Genomic DNA, 8,143 nt, shown 5'->3' with positions numbered 1-8,143 from the left:
CCCACGCACCCCCCTGAGGACGGGGGGAGATGCCATGCTGACCACGTCTGTAACTCTGCCGCTGCTGTCCAGGGTGGCCACAACAGACATGGCCCAGACTTCCCAGGAGCTCATGGGCTGGTCATGGCCATGTCTGAAGAGGGCCTTGGGCGCAGGCCTGCTCTGGGGCGTGAGCAGTGTCTTCTCGGCACCAGTGTCTGGACCCTGTCAGAATGTTCTTCTGTCCCCAGGCTCAGGTTAGTGTTGAGGGTCCCGACAGTCCTGCAGCTTGGAGGGGCTGGTGTCTGCTCACTGACTGACAGGAGACCTCAGAGCCGGGAATTGTCCAGCCCCACTGGGCTTGCTGCAGCCTCTGGGAGCCTCTGTGTTGCCTGCACAGCCCCCGATCCCTGGTCCCCTGAGCTGTGCCCTCTCCCCTGGGGCACCCCACCCACCCTCTGCACATGCTTCATCAGGATGACAGGAGGTGTGGGGACCCAGTGGCCCCAGGCCCTGTGTTTGGGGCTGGGCAGGGGGAGTGGGAGGGACCCTGCTTCTCTGCAGCGCACTGCTCTGCTCTCTGCCAGTCTCCAGGGAGGGGCCAGCGTGTTTTATCTCCCCACAACCAAGACCCTCACCTCCAGATAAAGGGCTCCAGATGTGGGGGTCCTGGAAAGCTGCTTGCAACTGATAACAGTCTGCTGGTGGCCACAGCGCAGGAGCCTGGAGGAGTGGCGTGGCCTGATGATAGTAAAGCTGTGTGGCACTGCCTGTACTCAGGGCCAGGAGGGACACTATCCCCTGCACACAGATGTCTGGCCTGGAACCTGCAGGAGGAGGGCTGAGCTCCCCTGCAGCTGCCTTCCCTCAGAGGGGATCATGGGCTCCCCTGGGTGCCAACCTGGCCAGCTGGACACGCAGGGTCCAGGGGCAGTGTTCATGGTGCAGTGTTGCTTCTGGGGTGTTGGATAGGCCCAGGGGCTGTCACACAGCCTCGATGTTCCTCTTGCAGTCACCCTGCAGGCAGCTCGGACCACAGTCCCCACTCACATATGGAAAAGAGGAAGCCCTGGGGTTAGTGACCACCAGAGGTCACACATGTGGAGGGCGTGGGGATGTGCCCTGCAGCTGTGAGCCCTGAGGCCTGAGCCCTTACCCATCCCCACTGCTCCCTTTGAGCACTCGGCTTGTTGGCCATCTGCAGATATTTTTGGAGTGTCCTCTCTGGACCAGTGCTGGGGGTGTAGGGGTGACTGTGTCAGGCTTGGTCCTGTCCTCAGTGAACTCCCCTTTAGTTGGGGACCCAGATGCAACCAGTAAGGAAGGTGGTTTCAGAACAGGCTAGGGGCCCTGGAAAGAGGACACCAGAGACATGGTGGCCTTTTTTATTAGTGTGACCAGGAAGACCTGTCTGAGGGCAGGATGTTTGGACTGACACTGGGCAAGCAGAAGCCAGGCCTGGGAAGACAGGAGCGGAGCTGGTTGGGCCAGGAGGTAGCAAGTGCAAAGGGCCTGTGGTCAGCATGGCTCTGGGCAGGCTTGAGCATCAGCGAAGAGGCCAGCAGGGTCAGGGATGAGGTCAAAGGAGCTGGCAAAGTGGGAGCAGACACCGAGAGGCCACTGGCAGGGCAGCCACTCTGATGTTCAACGGCCCGTGATAGTAACCAGGCCTGTGGATGAGTAGTGGATGCTTGTTTTTCCTAACAGTTCAGCACAGTGCAGGAGTGTGTGTGTGTGTGTGTGTGTGTGTGGTTTTACTCCGGACTTCAGGAGGGATGCGGAGGCAGGGGGGCTCCGTCACTGGCCCAGGCTGTGTGGTTGGTACACAGCAGAGCCCGGCAGTACAGGCCCACAGCTTGTGTTCCCACATGCGTGTCCCATGGCTCTGCCCCTCCTGACCTCTGTCTCCAGACCCCAAGGTCAGCAGATCTCTAAAGACTGCCATGCCCTCTTCTCATAGCATTTCAGGATCCGGGCACTCCAGGGGCAGGGATGTCATTGTGGGTCTGAAGGATTGGGACGTGGATGTCTCTGGAACTAGCCAGCCTGCGCTGTTGGGGAAAGGCCCAGCACTTGGGAACACGGCTTTCATCTCCAGCCAGCTGTTTTTCCCAGTGCCCTGGGCAGGGCTGAGAGCAGCTGACCTGCCCCAGGAAGGACCGTTCCTGAGCACAGTTCCTGAGGTGCCCACTGACCCAGCCTGCTCAGCTCAGCTCGGCTCTCACTAAACCCAAACCCCACACCCCAGGCAGTGCCTGCGACCACCTGACCAGGCTCCTGGGCCGGTGTCGGGTGGAGTTGACACCGCTTTGCCAAGTGCCCTGGGCTCCCACTCCTGGAACCCCGGCAGGCCCCTGAAACAGTGCAGGGAAGGTGATCAGTCTTTGACAGAGGTCTCTGAGCAAGAGGGAGGTATCTGCTTGCTGGTCGGTTAACCAGTTCCTGCCTGGCACAAAAGCCTCATGCCATTGAGTTAGGTTGCCAAGATTGAAAAACTGGGTTTTCCCGTGTAAAGTTGAGTTTTGTGCTTCTTTTCAAAACTCTGAACTTCTGGCCATACCGAGTTGGCCTCCCTAGGGGCAGAAGCTGGCTATTGCTGAGGAGAGGCTACCCCTTGCACTGGCCATGAACCTTCTGCGACACCATCGTCCCCAACAGTCTCCCCTCTATAAATTTCTGTCAGTCTTCTGGGAACCTGTCTTTCCTTCCTGAAACTGCTTGGCATCTAATGTTGGGATGCCGGAATGTTCCCGAGGCCTCCTGTTTCCACCTGTTTGTGTTTGTGATGTGGTCTCTGTGGTTGTGGATGAGGCCAGGTAGCCAAGGCAACCAGCTGAGGTCCTGGCATGTGGCAGGAGATCTACTGCCCATTGTTTCCTTGGCCTTCAATCTCTGAGATGCAGGATGGCCAGGAGACCCAGAGGGTCTTCCTGCTGATGGTCTTGACTTTCACTTTGATTGAAATTCTCCCCCAGGACCTGGAGTCTGAGCTGCTGTGTCCTTAGTAGGCTGTTTCCTCCTCTCTCCTTTGAAAGTGGGTTTCTGTGTATCAATGCCCACACCTACAGTCCCTTGCTGGGTTTGTTGGTTGTTTCTTGGGTGGGGGGGAGCCTGCATGTAGATTTTCTCCCTGTGGCCTGGGACCCAGGAAGCTGGAGGACTGGAGGTGTTCTTTGGGCCCTGGGAGGGATCCAGCTCGGTCACTAGCTGTTTCTGTGAGGCTTGAAAGGTTTGTTCGGTGGCTAAGCAGTTGACACCTAATCAGGACTGGAAAGCTTCAGTCCACAAGCAAGAGGCAGGGAACAGGGTCCTGGAGCTTGGCATGACAGTGCAGGGCAGGTTTGAGCACCCAGAAGCCCCCTTAGGCCCCCCACAGGTGGAACTGTTGGAGGAAAGAGTGCTGGGGAGAAGCCCATGGGCTCCTCTTGGGCCACGGGAACTTGGGAGCTTCTGCCAGCCTGTGGAGCAGGGCTGGAATCTGGGGCAGGGCTGCCATCTGCTCAGCACCAAGGTGGGTTGGGGTGAGGAATCCCCTCCCTGGGGCTGTCCCCCTGGGACTGTGGGATAGCTGTTGAGCCTTTTCTGGGGAAGGGGCTTGTCCCCAGGCCCAGCTTTCGGGACTTGGTGAAACTGGGGAGGTTAAGCCAAACTGAGCGTATTTCCCTAAAGTAGGGTTTCTCCAACGGTCCTGAGGCTGAGGCATCCACCACCCTCGCTGGGGCAGACACCCACACTGGGCCCTGCCTGATTGCCCATGGCCCTGCCCCTTCTGCCCATTGCACCTATGGGCACCACCACTAACTGGCAAGGCTATGTTCACCCTCCCTCTCCCTGGAACCTGTTCCTTCAGGGGGTGAGGTGCAGGGGCATTGGTGACAGGTACTGGTGCAGCTGCCTGGGTCTGCTACAGAAGTGGCCAAGGCCCCTGCCCTCTGTTCCCACGGCTGCGTGCGCATGTGCGCTTTCCCCACCCGAGCAGACTGACAGAACCATGCACCACCTTCCTCGTCTTCACCTTCAGCTCCCTGGGTCTGTCAGCACCCTTCAGCATTCCTCAGCACATTGTTTCAGTGGCGACCTACCATCCCAGCCTCCGGTGACCTTGCTGGTCAGTCTGTGACTCTGGTGGGTTTTCACAGTTTCCACTATTACGAAACACTATGACTTCCTCATGTATAGACAAAACCACTTTGACACACATGCATGTTCAAGGGGTATTTGAAATCCATATTCAAGGGGTTTTAGAATGCTCTAAGTTTTCCCATTCTTTAATTTTTGCAAAACTCTTTAAGATGCATTTCAGTTTGAAAGTTCACTAAGTGCTGTTTTTAAAGGAAAAATAACATTTTGCTTAGGTTCATGGTTCAAGAACATAGTTTCCATAATTTATTTTGAAGTTAAAATGAGTGTGGCCTAGTCGTATCTGGGGCTTGTAGGTTTAGATCTGTCATATTTTCTTTAAAACAGAGCAGCATCTGGGTGCAGTGGCACTTGTCTGGAATCCCAGCAGCTCGGGAAGCTGAGGCAGGAGGATCTTGAGTTCAAAGCCAGCCTCAGCAAGAGGGAGATGCTAAGCAACTCAGCGAGACCTGGTCTCTAAATAAAATACAAAATAGGACTGGGGATGTGGCTTAGTGGGTAAGTGTCCCTGGGTTCAATCCCCAGTCCAAAAAAAAAAATACAACAGGGGCAGACTGTGGAATTTTGTCTCTTCCTGGCTCTCTTGCTGCTGACACCTGACTGGTCCCTCCTGACTGTGCCATGGAGGCAGAGCCCCTTGGTATAGCATTCCATGCTTTAGGTCCTGGCTTTGGTGGGTAGATTTTACTTAATGGGGTTGTTTGTTTTTGATGGGGTTAGTGGCTGATTGTGAGACCCCAGAAGGTAAGAAGCCAGCAGAGGAAGGAGCAGAGGCCTCAAAGCCAAGGGCAGGAGAAGAGGAGGAGGAGGAAGAGGAAGATGAGAGCCTTCCAAGATGCACTCTATTTATTAAAAATCTCCACTTCAACACCACAGAGGGAAGTGAGTATCCACCAGGAATGGGGGATGCTCCAGGCTGTGATGCAGGCAGTGCATCTGCTCTGTGTCCGGCACGGCTCAGGTGGTGGGCAGCCCGTCCTACCACACACCATCCCTGCTGTTGGGGGGTTCCGTGTTCCAAGCGCACTTGAAAAGAGTTTCCCTACTTCTTCTGTGGTGAGCGGCCCAGAAGTCAATGCCACCACTGTGCGTGGCCTGATGGAACCTGCAGGAGACTCGTCAGTGAGGGTGTCCCCACCTGGATGGGGTGAGTCTGCACCTGTGGGAGGAAAGCAGGAGGGGCAGGGTAGGGAGCTCCAGGCAGGGTTTTGGCAGATGCCCAGTGAGCATGGCAGCCCATGGACTGCAGGGCCAGGATGGGAGAGGGGTCCTTCCCACTCAGAGGATGGGGTCTGCAAGCTCCCTGCCTCCCCAACTAGGACTCCCCAGCAGAGTTGCTGCTTTTGGTGAATCAAGTGTTCCACAGAACAGACACTCACCAGATTTCCTGCTTAATGGATGAGTGACACAGCTCACAGCCATGAACTCATCCTGGAAGGGAGATGGCCAGAGAATGGAAATCTGTGATTCTCCTTCCTTTCAAAATGTCCCCTGAGCTCTAAAATTCTATAGAGGGTTCAAGAGAAGAGGCAGTGTCCACTGACCCTGCCTCCGTGCCGTGAATGCCCCTAGGTAGGAGGACAGTCACAGCAGTGGAGAGGCCCAGATCCAAGCAGGCAGCATGGCCGGGGCCCCGGAGCACCTGGTGAAGAACTGATACCACGTACTTGGTTTTAGAGGTGCACCCTAGCAGTGTCTCAAAGGCAGGTGGCTCTGAGTCTGTCAAGCCAGCTCTGGTCCTGTGCCTCGGTTTCTCCGGCTGTCATAGAGGCGTGAGTTGAACTTTCCCATTGTGTTGTTTTAAAGGTTTGAGTAGGATGAGTGAGATCCTCCAGGTAGAGGGTCCCTTGCCTGAAGCACAAGTCTGCCGCTGGTGTGTGTGAGGGTCTCCACTCCTCCTGCTGCCCATCGCTCACTTGGTGGACAGTACTGAGCACCTGCCTGTCTTTGGTGCTGAGACAGAGCCAGAGCCAGAGCTACATGGAGTGTGCCTTAGCTGGGCTCTAAAGGGAGAAGGGGGAAGGGAGGGGAAAAGTAGAGTGTGACTTATAGTTTTTTAGATTTATTTTGGCTTTAAGCACAGAGGGCAGTGAGGTGGTTGGGCCTGGGATCAGTAGACTCTATGCCCCTGAACTGACACCGGCTTCTGGGGTGTGTGGCAGACCTCTCAGCTGTTCCAAGGCCTAGTTCTTCCCTCTGTAAGTGGAGGAAGAAAGCAACCCAACTGCCGTTTTGAGATGTCCAGGGGACTGATCAGGTTACTTGGAAGAGACCATAGCTCACCACCTCTGAATGACCCAGGATCTCCGTGGGCAGATGTGGGAGGACAACTCGGCAGGCTGCACAGTGGCTCAAATCCTGGCTCAGCAACCCAGGCCCAGGTCCAGCATGTCCAGCTTTGTGACCCCAACTGCCAGCTCCCTGGCCCTCCTCAGCTGCCCATCTGAGGGCATCTCTGGGTCACTAGGTGGGTGGATGGTGTGGGGCCTGGCACAGGCCCATGCACAGTGAGCAGTCTCCTGGGGTCAGCTCTATGTGCCTCCTGCTTCCTGTGCCTGTGGGTGAACCCATGGTGACTGGAGATGTTCCCACGCAGGTGGTGAATGCTCCCAGAAGTTGGGGACTGCATGATCCTCTCTTTTCCAGGTGTTTTCCAAAGTGGCCGCTGTGGGGAGCTGTTCCTTCTCCAAGAAGAGCAAAGTAGGTAACTCATGGAAATCTTGGCTGGAAGGAAGTAGTTCCAGAAGAAATTGTACCTGCGAGCGGGGAGGGCAGCCAGGCTTGTCTGAAACAGCCCCTCCTCTCTTCTGGAGACTCCTGCTGTGCAGTCAAAGAGGCCCATGTGTCCTGGGCTGTCCAGAGCCTTGCAGGCTGTCACGTGGTCCTGGAGCTGTGCACGTATTGGGCGGGCAGTATACCGTCAGCACCCGGGGGCTCCCTCCTCCCCATTCCTTCCAGACACAGCAAGAAGGATGGATTGTGGGCTTTCCCACTTCAGTTCCAAGGGAAATGACCCATACATAGAACTTCTAGATCATTCCACCACATCATTAATCTGCATCTCCCTGGCTATTAGCTAGTGGGCAGGCAGAGATCACTTGGCCTCTCCCTTCAGCCCTGGGTCTTGTTCTCACACTCCTGGCCTCTCCTCATTCGTGCTCTAGTTCCCTGCAGAACATGAGCAAGGACACATCCTTTGTCCTTTATCACAGCCACATACCCCGTGCAGCAGCCCTTTGATTCATGGACATGGTGGGGTGCAGCAGGAGTCAAGTGACCGCTGCTCATTCATGCCCTAACTGGCCTGGGCCACCAGGCAGTGAGCACCAGAGATGTGATCCCTGTCCCCAGGTACCTGCAGTAGCTGGGGGACATGTGAGCTGGTGGCTTCAGCACAGGACCAAGAGGGCTGTGGCGGGTTCTTCAAGTCAGAGTGGGCCTAGAGGCAGGGAGGCTGAGCAGCCTGGTGGCAGAGGCCAAGGCAGGAGGTGGAAAGGGAGGCATTTTCCAGCTTAGGAAGTGGCTTTTATGCCCTGCAGGGGTTTGGACTGCAGCCTGGTAGGGAACCACTGAGGGTTTTAAGCAGACGCTTCTGTGTGTGAAGTTAGAGGTCGCTTGCCTCTGTCTGCTCAGGCTGCCATGGCAGCAAATAAACCAGGCCGCAGGGACACTCCCCCTCTGGGAGCCTGCCCTTGCCCCTGCGAGCACTCAGCAGTGCCTTGCCACCCCATCTTCGATGTTGGAAGCAGCTCTTGGGGTGTCCACTGTCCTTTCGGGAGCCTGCCATCCAGCCAGACACTGGGGAGAGCTAGGTGGTATCTGGTCAGCTAGGTGCAGCAGGACGAGGCCACGCTTAGCCTGGGGCTGGCATGAAGGATGGCTGGGTGCAGGTGGCTGTGCAGCATCAGGTCATACTGCTAACCCTTGAGGGGCACAAGGAGAGATGGTGGGCAGAGCTCATGCAGAACTGGCACATGGGGGGTCAGCAGAGCTGGGTCCTTGGCACCAGCATGTGCCCCTCTCC

The sequence above is a fragment of the Sciurus carolinensis genome, unplaced genomic scaffold, assembly GCF_902686445.1.
Source record: "Sciurus carolinensis unplaced genomic scaffold, mSciCar1.2, whole genome shotgun sequence".
Classification (NCBI taxonomy): domain Eukaryota; kingdom Metazoa; phylum Chordata; class Mammalia; order Rodentia; family Sciuridae; genus Sciurus; species Sciurus carolinensis.
The sequence above is the reverse complement of the archived record's forward strand: the minus strand, read 5'-3'. Positions refer to the sequence as shown.